At 48.8% G+C, this 15,530-nt stretch overlaps 1 protein-coding gene across 12 annotated transcripts in view; it reads right to left on the bottom strand.

Annotated features, from left to right (window-relative positions):
* LOC108021868 (G-protein coupled receptor 15) overlaps window positions 1–15,530 on the bottom strand; it is a 231,391-nt gene that overhangs the window by 85,961 nt on the left and 129,900 nt on the right. The window lies entirely within an intron of this gene.

The following is a 15,530-nucleotide window of genomic DNA, read 5'->3' on the forward strand; positions in this document are numbered from 1 at the left end:
CGCGTGCCATCGATGTAACCACCTCGTGGCGAAGACCTCCTGTCCGGGTCACGTCTGGAAACTGCTGATTGCTGGTGTCCTCCGTTGTGACTTCTAAAGCCACCAGGTTGCTCCGGCCATCTTTGCTCCTCGTCCGTTGATCCGTGATCCGTTGATCTGGCAATTGCCATGTAGATTGGATTGGTTGTATGTCCACTCCGTAAGCATGTGAAGCCGAGCCGATACCTCCTTACCATGCTCCACCTCCCCGGTGGCGAAGCTCCAATGAACTCCCTGCAGCTCGTCGCAGCATGTTGCCCTCCACAAATTGGACAACCTCCATGCCGATCATCCTGTTGATCGCATCCGTTCTGGTCGACGCTCGCATGCAGAACTCTTCGCCTCGGCTCCTTTCCCTTGTCGCCCAAAACCGTACACTCGACGTTTGCGTACTCCTGTAGCCAGTGCGCTACAGTGGTAAAGGGCTTGATCGATGCAGCGGGCCTGGCCCAGTCTACTCGCTTACTCGTACGAAGCTTTGCCACAAGCTCTTCCATTAGCGTTGGGTTCAACAGGTGCTGCTCCCGCTTCGCTGACTTCAAGAAGGCCGTGAGGTTACTCACTCGGGTTGCGAGGGGAACGATCCTCGTCAGGTGCTGCTCCGAAATCGCCGCACCTCTGGTGCGCTGTTCAGCTGGCTTTATACGCTGCTCCGCCAAACCTAAAGCGCAGCTACTCCATCACGGCGACTTCACTGTCTCGCGTGCTTCATCCTTCAGAGCCTTCAACAACCTCTGGTTGTTCTCCAAGTCTGTGCATTATATGCTTGAGTCGTCTCCACAGAAGCATAGTTGAAAATCGGCCACTCCTCGCCCGGCTGCCCTATAAATACGGGCAGGTAAGGAAGCCTCCATGGCCCATACACTCCTTGGAATCCATTCGGCGCCATCGAGGCGTAGGATCCGTCAAATGGCGATGCTGTTGCCATGTTGTGGGTGTTCCCGCCCGGTAGCACAAACTCATGCGCTGTCTCCGCAACACTAGATGGCGCTAGCGTACTGCTCGCACGGACACCGCTATGTGGGACTGGCCCGACCCCATTATTTGAGGCCTCACTGTTAGATGTGGCTAATGGCGGTTCGCTCCAAGATGGCGGCCGCCCCGACGCTCCACTGTTGGCGCCATCTGCACTTGGGCCAATTGCGATTGGCGCGCGATTGGCGGTGCTTGCACTGTTCAGGGGTTTAACCTGCTTCAGCTCCTCCTCCAACGCCACAATCCTTTTCAAAAGGTTCGACATGAGGGGCTGGCTCACCTCCGGCTCTAAACTCGCAGCTGTGACAGCAGTACTCCTGAGTTGGGACACTACTGTAGTCACCGTAGTGGCTGGGCTAGAAATGGCCGCCGCCGAGGTTATGTTCACTCGCGTCCGGTTTTCCACTACTCGCTGGCTGCTGATCCGCTCGCGCTGCTGTAGGGGTGGCCTCCCCTCCTCTCATCCGCGAACTCCTCTTGCGGAAATGCTGCATCCCAAAAGGTCCCAATATGGCGCTGCCTTCTGACTGTTGCCTGCGGCCGCCGATGCTTGACGCTCCTTGCGTTTTCTGGTCTGCTGACTGCGGACACCGTGCTTGGTGCCTCTTGCGCCTTCTGTCGCTGACTGCGACTCCGTCCTTACCTATTGTTCGGCGCTTGCTGCGCCCCTTTATATCGCTGTCTGCGACTACTCTACTACTCTATTCACTATACCGATATTAGTAGTCCCACACTTCAAGGGCCAAGAAATCAATACGAGATCGGATAACTTAACAAATACTAGATTTTCCTAACAATACTTCTTCTACCTATCGGTTACAATGTTCGACCGTAGACAGGTAATAAAAATAAAATTACGATTTCTCTGAAAAAATTGCGGAAAAAATACTAATATTATTATTTTTTTATTTAAGGTGCGGTATTTTTACAAAAAAATTCTTTAAAAAAAGGCGGACTTTGTCCATTTTTATTATTTTATTTTCTTTAAATTTCATACACTTAATTCAAAAAACAAAACTTTTAAATACTGCTTTGTTTTTAAGTTATTAATTAATGCCACAAATAGTAGTACAATTTCCCATAGTGCAATGCCCTTTAAGGTTTGTAAATGCCATGATTGGTCGATTCGCTTCCTCCAGCTCGATTTGCCAATACGCATGTTTCAGGTCGACTCTGCTGATAGATATAGTTGATGCAATTCCGATCAGGATACCATTTATGTTTTGAAGCGGGTACGAATTCTTCTAGGTCACGTTTTTCTTTCTTCGCTCTACCAGACAAAGCCTATTCTTCCCAGGCTTCTTTACCAGCGTCACAGGATTGTTTCAGGCTGGTCCACATAGGTGTAGACAGCCGTCTGTTTCGCTGGAGACATAGGATAGTGCCTCGATTTCATCGGTACCGCTCCTTTCTCCAATTCGATCCTGTGCTTCTACAGTGCTGTTGGTATTCCTGTGTCCTCGTTATTTGATGACGCTCAGGCTCGGCAGTTATAATCTCCGTTATCTGCGACTCCGCTAATTCCTCAATGTGGCCTCCAAATATTTCCAGAACAATATCGAACTGCTTCCAAAAGTTTACCGTCAAATACTATTTTTACAAGGGATATAAATACATACAATGCTGGCATTTCGTTCGCGAAAACACACTCGTTGTTTTAACATTTGCTCTACATGTTTTTCAATCCAATCCCAGTCAGTCCACCAACACCTGGCAGTCAGTACCTAGAACGCTAATGGAAGGTCCGGAATTCAGCAGCCTCGGATTGCCGTTGAGGTACCCCATAAATTCTGAAGCGCTGTCTAGCTTTGTAAAAACTGTGAGAAGTTAAATAACTGCACACAAATCCCAGGCGGAGAGGGCCGGCCGCTCACCAGGTACGCGGCGAATTTGCGTAGTGGCGGCGCGGCGAAGAGCGATGGGAGAACGTGGGAGTTGGAGAACGAGAGAGTTTGGAGATCGAGGACGGAGATCAAGAGAGTTTGGAGATCGAGGACGGAGAACGAGAGAGTTTGGAGAAAGTGAGAGTTTGGAGAACGTGAGAGTTTGGAGAGGAAGAGAGTTTGGAGGCAAGGGAATTTGGAGAGCGAGAGAGTTTGGAGAGCAAGAGGGTTCGGAGACCAAGAGAGCTTGGAGACCAACAATCGAGAAGGAGAGAGCGGTGACTTGGTGGGCGGAGCGAGAGTGCCGTGTGCAAAAAGGAGTAACGGGACGCCGCCGACTTTGTACGCGGCCGTGAACTTTGGACCGAAAAAGAAGGTGCCACATTTCGGCAGCGGTGCGGCACACAAACGTGCCGCATGCGTCTCCGGGATCAGCGGGACGTCAGCATCAGGCTGGACGGCGGCGGGAAGCAGTGCGTCAAGGACAAGAGGTTCAATCAGGAACCATGAACTTTTGACCCGGTGTGAAGAGTTTTGGCGGGCCGTGTGCAAAAGGGGAATAACGGTTCCCAGAGGCCCTATATAAACCCGCAGGGCGCATTCAGTCGGGATCATTCAGTCGAGAGCAGTCAGTCAAGAGCGAGCAGTCAGTCGAGAGCATCAGTCGAGTACGATCATCAACAGTTAAGACAAGCAGTCGAACGAACACCAACCAAGCAAACTATGAGGGAGCCACACCAGGGCGAGTCGTCGGAAGCAGCGCCGTGGGAACCTACAAGGAGCAAGATTGAGGTCTAAGGAGGCACCACACGGCTAAGTTCTGTTCTTTCCTGCCAACGAAGTCCTGGCGTTACGCCTGGAGGGTCTACTAGACTTAGAACAGTGAAACCGGCGATCTGAAATCGAGAGCGCGGGGTTAGCCTGTCGAGTCCCAGTGTACCTCGCCCACGCACTACGCGGACGTATCCTGGCGTGAGTTGAGCAGGTCCTGGCGCGATCAGCCAGAAGGGAGAGAAGTCCCGTAACGGCGCGAAAGAACCCCGAGAGTAGCGAGCCAGAAGGGAGAGAAGTCCCGGAGTGGCGCGAATGAACCCCGAGAGTAGCGAGCCAGAAGGAAGAGAAGTCCCGTAACGGCGCGAAAGAACCCCGAGAGTAGCGAGCCAGAAGGGAGAGAAGTCCCGGAGTGGCGCGAAAGAACCCCGAGAGTAGCGAGCCAGAAGGGAGAGAAGTCCCGGAGTGGCGCGAAAGAATCCCGAGAGTAGCGAGCCAGAAGGGAGAGAAGTCCCGGAGTGGCGCAACAGAACCCCGACAGTAGCGAGCCGGAAGGGAGAGAAGTCCCGGAGCGGCGCAACAGAACCCCGAGAGTCACGAGCCAGAAGGGAGAGAAGTCCTGGATCGGCGTATGCCCACGAACCCAGCACAGAAGTCAAGACGTACAGCCACCCTGTCAGGAGCAGTTCGCAGGACATCGCCACCAGCAAGCAGGACACCACACCGCAACGGCCACGCAAGGAGTATCGAGCCCGCATGAACGGCACGGACAGTACGCGAAAGGGTGAGGCTAGGGTGGAACGTTCGTTTACACGAGGCACAGAAGCGAAATGAAGAGCGAGGCAGCTTCCTGGCGTTCCGCCTTGACTGTCCGCACGATCTGAGCGGAAGCCCGTGGGACCATCCGGGACAGAGCAAGGGACAGGCGGTCGGGTATCGAGAGGAGTGATCCTGTAGAGCTCGGCAGTCTGTTAACCCTAGTCTGAGAACGGTGACGCTTCCCTACGCCCGCACGGCTGACCCCATAGCGAGTCTGAATCGTGGCCGAGCAGTCACCGAGCCAATCGCGTCAGGAGCAAGCAGTGGTCAAGGATCTTCAAGGAGCGACAAGACAACCCACACCGTCGGAGACAGCGAGACAACCAAATTATAAAGCCGACTGCAGTTACACCCGCAATAAACCTACTCCGAACCCGAGAATTCTGTGTTTTTCACTGAACTACTGGACTGAATTTGGTGGGACGAACACAAACAATCTACTGAGCTAGCCGCACAAATACCGTAGCGAGTAGAAACCAAAGAAATCAGTTCGTTACAATACGTCCGGTCCCTGATGTCATTCCCTGAAGATGATCGTCCTTACGAATGTATTGTATCGCATCCATCCCTCCTCAAGGGGTATAGCCAGTGTGCCTTGCCATTTCACCCTTAATCTTGCCTTTACTATGTACGGCTCAAGGTCACAGGGTTCATCACGTTCCCCTTCGGCGTCAACCCTGCAGGAATTTTCTATCGCGGAAGGCACTTCTAAGTGACTTCTTAAAGATGAAAGCTATCGTCCGCGATATCGCATTCAGATCGCCGAAGTGACTCCCAAAGTGACTTCCCGACGGGAGTCACTTTCGTTTTTTATTTCGTTTATTACATTTTCGTCAGAAGTTTTTGTTTTAAAGATTTTAACAAAATTCGTAGAACTCAAGTTTATAAGAAATTAAATGATTCTAAGACCCTAATAAAGAGTATGGATAGGCACAAAAAGGTCCGAAGCTTAGGCAGTGTTAGATGTTCTAAGCTAGTTTATGTTGCCATTTTTGTTATCTAATAACTTTAAAGAGTAACTTTTCACAACAATTTTTTGGGCTATCCACTTTAAAATTTTAAACAACTGTAGTTTTTAAATGTGTGTCCCAATTTTTATCTATTTTTAGCTGCTTTCTCGGTACCAAAAGTGGTAGAATCAAAGTTTCTTCTATTAAGCTATTTAACAACATCTTAAATTTCCAGGAGCGATGAATAGAGTTTGGATGGATACAAAAGAAGGTCAATTCATAGGCAGTATAAAATGTTTTAAACTGGTAAATTTGGTTATTTTTGTTGATTAATAACTTTGCCACGGGTATTTTTAGAAGAATGTATCGTAAGCCAAAAGATTAGTAATCTCAAGGGCTATACATCTTAACACTTTATTCGAAATCATTAGAGCCGTTTTTTGTAAAATCCGAAAAAAGGCTAAAGAAAATTAAAATAAAAAAAAAAACATTGGACCATAATTTTTAAACGGTGATATTACAAAATTTATCTAGTATTTAAAAGGCGTACATAGTATTTTAAAATACTATGTCTAGTGTTTAAAAGGCGTACATAGTATTTTAAAATATCTTTCTAACGACGTAAAGCACAAGCCTGCAGCTTCAGTACTTCACAAGTAGTTAGGTAGTTATTTATAGCTGTTTTCTCGCAAAGCTAGCTAGTTCTCCCAAAAGTGGTAGAACTAACGTTTCTTATAATAAGCTGTTTAACATTGTCTAGAATTTTCAGGACTCTAAAATAACGTTTTGGGAAAAACTGACAAACAAAATAGCATTTTCATTTTGAGAGGACTCCGCAAATCTTGTTTTGCGTATTACTTTTGCACGGAGCATGCGATTCTGACAGTTGAGGTGTCATTCGACGAGTATTTGAAGTTTTTACTGTTACACTTTTACCGCTCTTTTACCCAAAACAATAATTTTCACTCAAGTCTTGATATGCAACCCTTTTAGTTTTTCCAATACCTTTCTATTGATCTATCACTCGAAACAATCGGACGATTACTTTAAATTTTCAATTCTTCGTGTATATATAGTAGTCGTCTTCGAACACTGATTATCGCGACCTCCTTTTTCCAAAAACTTTGTTTTTGTAAAATGATATCTATCTTTTATCTATCGTCCAGAAGTGTCTCAGAAGATACTTCTTCGCCATCCCGTCCTTTTTGTTTTTCTAAAATGTGTGCTATGGTCTTTCCATCATCCAGAAGCGTTTTAGAAGTAACTTCTTCACGATCAAGACCCTTTTTGTTTTTGTAAATGTATTGCCTTTCTCTCGCTCAGAAGTGACTTAGAAGTGCCTTTTACGCGATATATGTATATTTTTGGTTTTTGTAAAATGTGTTCTTTCGTCTTTCGTCAGGGAATGTGTCGCTTCGCCCAAATTTGTGGCAGAAGTAGGACTTCAGGGTTATCTCGCATTCCGTGTATCGTCATAAGCTCGCTTTATTCATACCCTTGACGACAACCAATTGTTCGCGAAAAATAAAAAAATTTTAAATCGGCGATACAGCATACAAGTTAACACTACTGAGGGGTAACAAACGGTCGGTAGACATCATAGAGTCTCAGTGCAGCCAGGACATACCGCTCCACGTAATTAAGTCAGTACCAGATTTTAAAGGTGCGCAAGACGAGTATGTAGCGTGGAGGCAGTCTGCCACGGACGCATACGAACTCTTTAAACCATACCAGGGCAGGTGTGCCCATTATCAATCCGTTACCATAATCAGGAATAAAATTAAGGGCCCAGCGCGAGCGTTGCTGGTATCACACAACACTGTTCTTAATTTCGATGCCATTCTGCATCTTCCCTACATGTGTTTATCTCAGGCCTAAAAGAAAACCTGAGAGCAGTCGTATTCCCGGCACAGCCAAAAGACCTTCCTTCGCCATTGGCATTAGCTAGGGCGGCTGAAGCCAGCATCGAAAGAAGCCAGTTCGCGGCAACGTATGCTAGGGCAATGGAACAGAAGACACAGAATACTGGCTGTCGTTAGACTCAGTACCGCACTCCTGATAAATAAGGAAACGAAAAGAACACTCATTATTTTAAAAAACCAGATAAGAACCAACAAAATGGTTCTGGGCATAAGCCAGAGAACTGGGCCGACCGTGGCAACCCATGGACTGGAACCCATCGTCTTCTAAGTCCAAGCAACAGCCACAAATGTATAAAAACCTCAAAATGTGCAGGCAAAAAATTCAAAAAGACCCAACTCCTCAGATAGGATAACTGATCAAAGGCGTCAGTGGCTTGACAACATCAAGCAGACCGCTAGTGCCAATAACCAAGAGTATGAGAACGCTGCGGTAGCCGCGATGAGCGCAATCGAAGACGACAGCGACTCGGCATGACCTTCTCAATTTTTTAGAGAGCGATCCCGGCTACCGTTCATTGAACGACGGTTGGCTGGGAGAACTTTAAAAATTCTTATTGATACAGGGGCAGCGAAAAGTTATATAAGGCCCGTAAAGGAGCTTAAAAACATAACGCCGTTTCGCGTTTCACGGCTTCAACGGCATAAATAAAAAGTGCCAAATAAGTGTCTTGGGAACAACTTCCCCATTTTTTATATTAGATTCCCTAACAACATTTGACGGGATCATAGGCCTCGACTTGCTAACGTAAGTGGTAGCAAAAAGCGTTTGGTAATCGACTTCAGGAAACTGAACGAAAAAACCATTCCCGATAAATACCCCTTGCCAAGTATCGAGTTAATACTGGCAAACCTTGGCAAAGCCAAAGGCAAAAATTAGGCCAAGCCAATATGACCATTTTGAAAGGGAAAACCCAATTTTTTAAAGAAAGTGTCCAATACCTCGGCTTCGTAGTAACCCAAAAAGGAGCTACAACTGACCCTGAAGAGGTAGCATCCATTAAGGAATACACAGAACCGACAAGCTTATTTTCACTATGATCATTCTTAGGACTTGTCTTGCTTCATATGGAGTTGCCTTAAACGACTACCCCACACGCGTAGGTCGGAAGAGAGGGATACTTCAAGGGCGGCGTGCGCCTGGCGTACGCGGTCGTGCGGTCGACATTTTATTCTGAGAACAATTCAAATCAGCCTAATAAATTTTAAGCTTAACTTGACACACTGGGCTTCATCCTCACAATCAATTCCGTAAGACTGTGCTCACTCGAGCTGGCGACGTCCTTTCCGCATTCCGCCGACCTTATCTCGTCGGGGAAATATTCCAAGTGGGCCTGTCTGACTAACAGGTTCTCCGCAGCCTGGCATAATTAAATCCAGCCTCCGCGTGTATCTCCTTCACTGTCCACATAGTCGATGATGGCTTTGACTGCCCTCGGATCCGAATCCCGAAACTTCAGGGCATTCAACATCTTCACGTATTGCGCAGCGCTCGGCGTGCAGGCTGCTCCAAACGTCATTACGTTCATCAAGTGCTCATCCGGGTTTCGATCGTCGTTGCCATCTCTCCAAATGAATCGTTGGGAGCACCGATCCTCGGGTCGGATCAGCACTTGGAGGAACATCTCCTTGATGTCACCGCAGACTCTGACTGCTCCTTCCCTGAATTGGAAGAGCACGGCTGGCAAGAGCTTGTAATGCTGAGGCGTCCAGCGCCAAATTTAGCGAAGTTACTAAAACCTTGGCTGCAGCATCGAACACAAGCCGGACCTTACCGGGCTTGTTCGGGTTTTCGACTCCAAAATGTGCCAAATACCATAGCCGTGACCGCGACATCATCCTGCTGCAGCTTTCTCGCATATCCTTTGAATACGTATTCCTTGATGATACGATCGTATTCCAACGCCAACTGTCCGTTGCGCTTCGACTTCTTCTCTACATTGATCAGCCGTCTGTGCGCCATCTCGTAGCTCCGTGGCAGCACAGCCTAGTCGTCCTTCCATTGTAATCCCGGCTGGTTACGACGCCCCACTTTAACCGTGGTGTCTTCGAGGATCCTTTGCGCCCGCGTGCCATCGATCCACTTATCTCCAGGCTCACCACTTTGCAGGGCTCTCTGCTGGCCCTTCCTCCAAACCATTGCTTGTTCAGCTGTCGATGCTGGCTTCGCACTCCCAGATCCCTCCGTAGCTCGTAATCGATCATCGTGACGGAGGATCCCTCATCCAAGAGCTCGTATGTGTCCACCTAGCGACCAGCTCCGTACAGCGTTACTGGCAGTATACGGAACAAAATTCTGCCTTCCTCGGCGTGAACGCAGCTAAAGTTCCTCTGCACGGGCGTCTCCGCTGGCTTCGGGGCCCTTCTCTCCAGACTGTTTCCGGGGACAGCCGACTGCTGGCTCCCCTCATTGTCTCTGTAACCACCTCGTGGCGAAGACCTCCTGTCCGGGTCACGTCTGGAAACTGCTGATTGCTGGTGTCCTCCGTTGTGACTTCTAAAGCCACCAGGTTGCTCCGGCCATCTTTGCTCCTCGTCCGTTGATCCGTGATCCGTTGATCTGGCACTTGCCATGTAGATTGGAGGGTCCGGTTGTATGTCCACTCCGTAAGCATATGAAGCCGAGCCGATACCTCCTTACCATGCTCCACCTCCCCGGTGGCGAAGCTCCAATGAACTCCCTGCAGCTCGTCGCAGCATGTTGCCCTGCACAAATTGGACAACCTCCATGCCGATCATCCTGTTGATCGCATTTGTTCTGGTCGACGCTCGCATGCAGAACTCTTCGCCTCGGCTCCTTTCCCTTGTCGCCCAAAACCGTACACTCGACGTTTGCGTACTCCTGTAGCCAGTGCGCTACAGTGGTAAAGGGCTTGATCGATGCAGCGGGCCTGGCCCAGTCTACTCGCTTACTCGTACGAAGCTTTGCCACAAGCTCTTCCATTAGCGTTGGGTTCAACAGGTGCTGCTCCCGCTTCGCTGACTTCAAGAAGGCCGTGAGGTTACTCACTCGGGTTGCGAGGGGAACGATCCTCGTCAGGTGCTGCTCCGAAATCGCCGCACCTCTCGTGCGCTGTTCAGCTGGCTTTATACGCTGCTCCGGTCGGCCAAACCTAAAGCGCAGCTACTCCATCACGGCGACTTCACTGTCTCGCGTGCTTCATCCTTCAGAGCCTTCAACAACCTCTGGTTGTTCTCCAAGTCTGTGCATTATATGCTTGAGTCGTCTCCACAAACGCATAGTTGAAAATCGGCCACTCCTCGCCCGGCTGCCCTATAAATACGGGCAGGTAAGGAAGCCTCCATGGCCCATACACTCCTTGGAATCCATTCGGCGCCATCGAGGCGTAGGATCCGTCAAATGGCGATGCTGTTGCCATGTTGTGGGTGTTCCCGCCCGGTAGCACAAACTCATGCGCTGTCTGCGCAACACTAGATGGCGCTAGCGTACTGCTCGCACCGACACCGCTATGTGGGATCGGCCCGACCCCGTTAGTTGAGGCCTCACTGTTAGATGTGGCTAATGGCGGTTCGCTCCAAGATGGCGGCCGCCCCGACGCTCCACTGTTGGCGCCATCTGCACTTGGGCCAATTGCGATTGGCGCGCGATTGGCGGTGTTTGCACTGTTCAGGGGTTTAACCTGCTTCAGCTCCTCCTCCAACGCCACAATCCTTTTCAAAAGGTTCGACATGAGGGGCTGGCTCACCTCCGGCTCTAAACTCGCAGCTGTGACAGCAGTACTCCTGAGTTGGGACACTACTGTAGTCACCGTAGTGGCTGGGCTAGAAATGGCCGCCGCCGAGGTTATGTTCACTCGCGGTCGGTTTTCGCTTCACTACTCGCTGGCTGCTGATCCGCTCGCGCTGCTGTAGGGGTGGCCTCCCCTCCTCTCATCCGCGAACTCCTCTTGGGGAAATGCTGCATCCCAAAAGGTCCCAATATGGCGCTGCCTTCTGGCTGTTGCCTGCGGCCGCCGATGCTTGACGCTCCTTGCGTTTTCTGGTCTGCTGACTGCGGACACCGTGCTTGGTGCCCCTTGCGCCTCCTGACTGCTGGCTGCGGTCTCCTTAACTGTGTCTCCCTGTCGCTGACTTCGACTCCGTCCTTACCTATTGTTCGGCGCTTGCTGCGCCCCTTTATATCGCTGTCTGCGACTACTCTACTACTCTATTCACTATACCGATATTAGTAGTCCCACACTTCAAGGGCCAAGAAATCAATACGAGATCGGATAACTTAACAAATACTAGATTTTCCTAACAATACTTCTTCTACCTATCGGTTACAATGTTCGACCGTAGACAGGTAATAAAAATAAAATTACGATTTCTCTGAAAAAATTGCGGAAAAAATACTAATATTATTATTTTTTTATTAAAGGTGCGGTATTTTTACAAAAAAATTCTTTAAAAAAAGGCGGACTTTGTCCATTTTTATTATTTTATTTTCTTTAAATTTCATACACTTAATTCAAAAAACAAAACTTTTAAATACTGCTTTGTTTTTAAGTTATTAATTAATGCCACAAATAGTAGTACAATTTCCCATAGTGCAATGCCCTTTAAGGTTTGTAAATGCCATGATTGGTCGATTCGCTTCCTCCAGCTCGATTTGCCAATACGCATGTTTCAGGTCGACTCTGCTGATAGATATAGTTGATGCAATTCCGATCAGGATACCATTTATGTTTTGAAGCGGGTACGAATTCTTCTAGGTCACGTTTTTCTTTCTTCGCTCTACCAGACAAAGCCTATTCTTCCCAGGCTTCTTTACCAGCGTCACAGGATTGTTTCAGGCTGGTCCACATAGGTGTAGACAGCCGTCTGTTTCGCTGGAGACATAGGATAGTGCCTCGATTTCATCGGTACCGCTCCTTTCTCCAATTCGATCCTGTGCTTCTACAGTGCTGTTGGTATTCCTGTGTCCTCGTTATTTGATGACGCTCAGGCTCGGCAGTTATAATCTCCGTTATCTGCGACTCCGCTAATTCCTCAATGTGGCCTCCAAATATTTTCAGAACAATATCGAACTGCTTCCAAAAGTTTACCGTCAAATACTATTTTTACAAGGGATATAAATACATACAATGCTGGCATTTCGTTCGCGAAAACACACTCGTTGTTTTAACATTTGCTCTACATGTTTTTCAATCCAATCCCAGTCAGTCCACCAACACCTGGCAGTCAGTACCTAGAACGCTAATGGAAGGTCCGGAATTCAGCAGCCTCGGATTGCCGTTGAGGTACCCCATAAATTCTGAAGCGCTGTCTAGCTTTGTGAAAACTGTGAGGAGTTAAATAACTGCACACAAATCCCAGCCGGAGAGGGCCGGCCGCTCACCAGGTACGCGGCGAATTTGCGTAGTGGCGGCGCGGCGAAGAGCGATGGGAGAACGTGGGAGTTGGAGAACGAGAGAGTTTGGAGATCGAGGACGGAGATCGAGAGAGTTTGGAGATCGAGGACGGAGAACGAGAGAGTTTGGAGAAAGTGAGAGTTTGGAGAACGTGAGAGTTTGGAGAGGAAGAGAGTTTGGAGACAAGGGAATTTGGAGAGCGAGAGAGTTTGGAGAGCAAGAGGGTTCGGAGACCAAGAGAGTTTGGAGACCAACAATCGAGAAGGAGAGAGCGGAGACTTGGTAGGCGCAGCGAGAGTGCCGTGTGCAAAAAGGAGTAACGGGACGCCGCCGGACTTTGGACGCGGCCGTGAACTTTGGACCGAAAAAGAAGTTGCCACATTTCGGCAGCGGTGCGGCACACAAACATGCCGCATGCGTCTCCGGGATCAGCGGGACGTCAGCATCAGGCTGGAAGTCGGCGGGAAGCAGTGCGTCAAGGACAAGAGGTTCAATCAGGAACCATGAACTTTTGACCCGGTGTGAAGAGTTTTGGCGGGCCGTGTGCAAAAGGGAAATAACGGTTCCCAGAGGCCCTATATAAACCCGCAGGGCGCATTCAGTCGGGATCATTCAGTCGAGAGCAGTCAGTCAAGAGCGAGCAGTCAGTCGAGAGCATCAGTCGAGTACGATCATCAACAGTTAAGACAAGCAGTCGAACGAACACCAACCAAGCAAACTATGAGGGAGCCACACCAGGGCGAGTCGTCGGAAGCAGCGCCGTGGGAACCTACAAGGAGCAAGATTGAGGTCTAAGGGGGCACCACACGGCTAAGTTCTGTTCTTTCCTGCCAACGAAGTCCTGGCGTTACGCCTGGAGGGTCTACTAGACTTAGAACAGTGAAAGCCGGCGATCTGAAATCGTGAGCGCGGGGTAAGCCTGTCGAGCCCCAGTGTACCTCGCCCAAGCACTACGCGGACGTATCCTGGCGTGAGTTGAGCAGGTCCTGGCGCGATCAGCCAGAAGGGAGAGAAGTCCCGTAATGGCGCGAAAGAACCCCGAGAGTAGCGAGCCAGAAGGAAGAGAAGTCCCGGAGTGGCGCGAATGAACCCCGAGAGTAGCGAGCCAGAAGGGAGAGAAGTCCCGTAACGGCGCGAAAGAACCCCGAGAGTAGCGAGCCAGAAGGGAGAGAAGTCCCGGAGTGGCGCGAAAGAACCCCGAGAGTAGCGAGCCAGAAGGGAATTTGAAGCTCGAATCAATTCCGTTAATATGCAGTTACAAAACATGCGCGTAGAGACCCCACAGGTGGAGGCCTGCCAAAGAGTCTCAGTGCAGTCAGGAGCACCCCCATGCGACATACCGCTCCACGTAATTAAGTCAGTACCAGATTTTAACGGTGCGCAAGACGAGTATTTAGCGTGGAGGCAGTCTGCCACGGACGCATACGAACTCTTTAAACCTTACCAGGGCAGTTGTGCCCATTATCAATCCGTTACCATAATCAGGAATAAAATTAAGGGCCCAGCGCGAGCGTTGCTGGTATCACACAACACTGTTCTTAATTTCGATGCCATTCTGCATCTTCCCTACATGTGTTTATCTCAGGCCTAAAAGAAAACCTGAGAGCAGTCGTATTCCCGGCACAGCCAAAAGCCAGCATCGAAAGAAGCCAGTTCGCGGCAACGTATGCTAGGGCAATGGAACAGAAGACACAGAATACTGGCTGTCGTTAGACTCAGTACCGCACTCCTGATAAATAAGGAAACGAAAAGAACACTCATTATTTTAAAAAACCAGATAAGAACCAACAAAATGGTTCTGGGCATAAGCCAGAGAACTGGGCCGACCGTGGCAACCCATGGACTGGAACCCATCGTCTTCTAAGTCCAAGCAACAGCCACAAATGTATAAAAACCTCAAAATGTGCAGGCAAAAAATTCAAAAAGACCCAACTCCTCAGATAGGATAACTGATCAAAGGCGTCAGCGGCTTGACAACATCAAGCAGACCGCTAGTGCCAAGAACCAAGAGTATGAGAACGCTGCGGTAGCCGCGATGAGCGCAATCGAAGACGACAGCGACTCGGCATGACCTTCTCAATTTTTTAGAGAGCGATCCCGGCTACCGTTCATTGAACGACGGTTGGCTGGGAGAACTTTAAAAATTCTTATTGACACAGGGGCAGCGAAAAGTTATATAAGGCCCGTAAAGGAGCTTAAAAACATAACGCCGTTTCGCGTTTCACGGGTTCAACGGCATAAATAAAAAGTGCCAAATAAGTGTCTTGGGAACAACTTCCCCATTTTTTATATTAGATTCCCTAACAACATTTGACGGGATCATAGGCCTCGACTTGCTAACGTAAGTGGTAGCAAAAAGCGTTTGGTAATCGACTTCAGGAAACTGAACGAAAAAACCATTCCCGATAAATACCCCTTGCCAAGTATCGAGTTAATACTGGCAAACCTTGGCAAAGCCGAATATTTTACAACTCTAGACTTAAAATCTGGTTATCACCACATTTTCCCCTCGGAAAAAGATCGCGAAAAAAACATAATTTTCATTCAACGGAGGCAAGTATGAATTCTGCCGTTTGCCTTTCGGATTAAAAAATGCTGGTAGCATTTAGGCAAAAATTAGGCCAAGCCAATATGACCATTTTGAAAGGGAAAACCCAATTTTTTAAAGAAAGTGTCCAATACCTCGGCTTCGTAGTAACCCAAAAAGGAGCTAAAACTGACCCTGAAAAGGTAGCATCCATTAAGGAATACACAGAACCGACAAGCTTATTTTCACTATGATCATTCTTAAGACTTGTCTTGCTTCATATGGAGTTGCCT

This window comes from Drosophila biarmipes, unplaced genomic scaffold (genome assembly GCF_025231255.1).
Source record: "Drosophila biarmipes strain raj3 unplaced genomic scaffold, RU_DBia_V1.1 ptg000019l, whole genome shotgun sequence".
In the NCBI taxonomy this organism is placed as follows: domain Eukaryota; kingdom Metazoa; phylum Arthropoda; class Insecta; order Diptera; family Drosophilidae; genus Drosophila; species Drosophila biarmipes.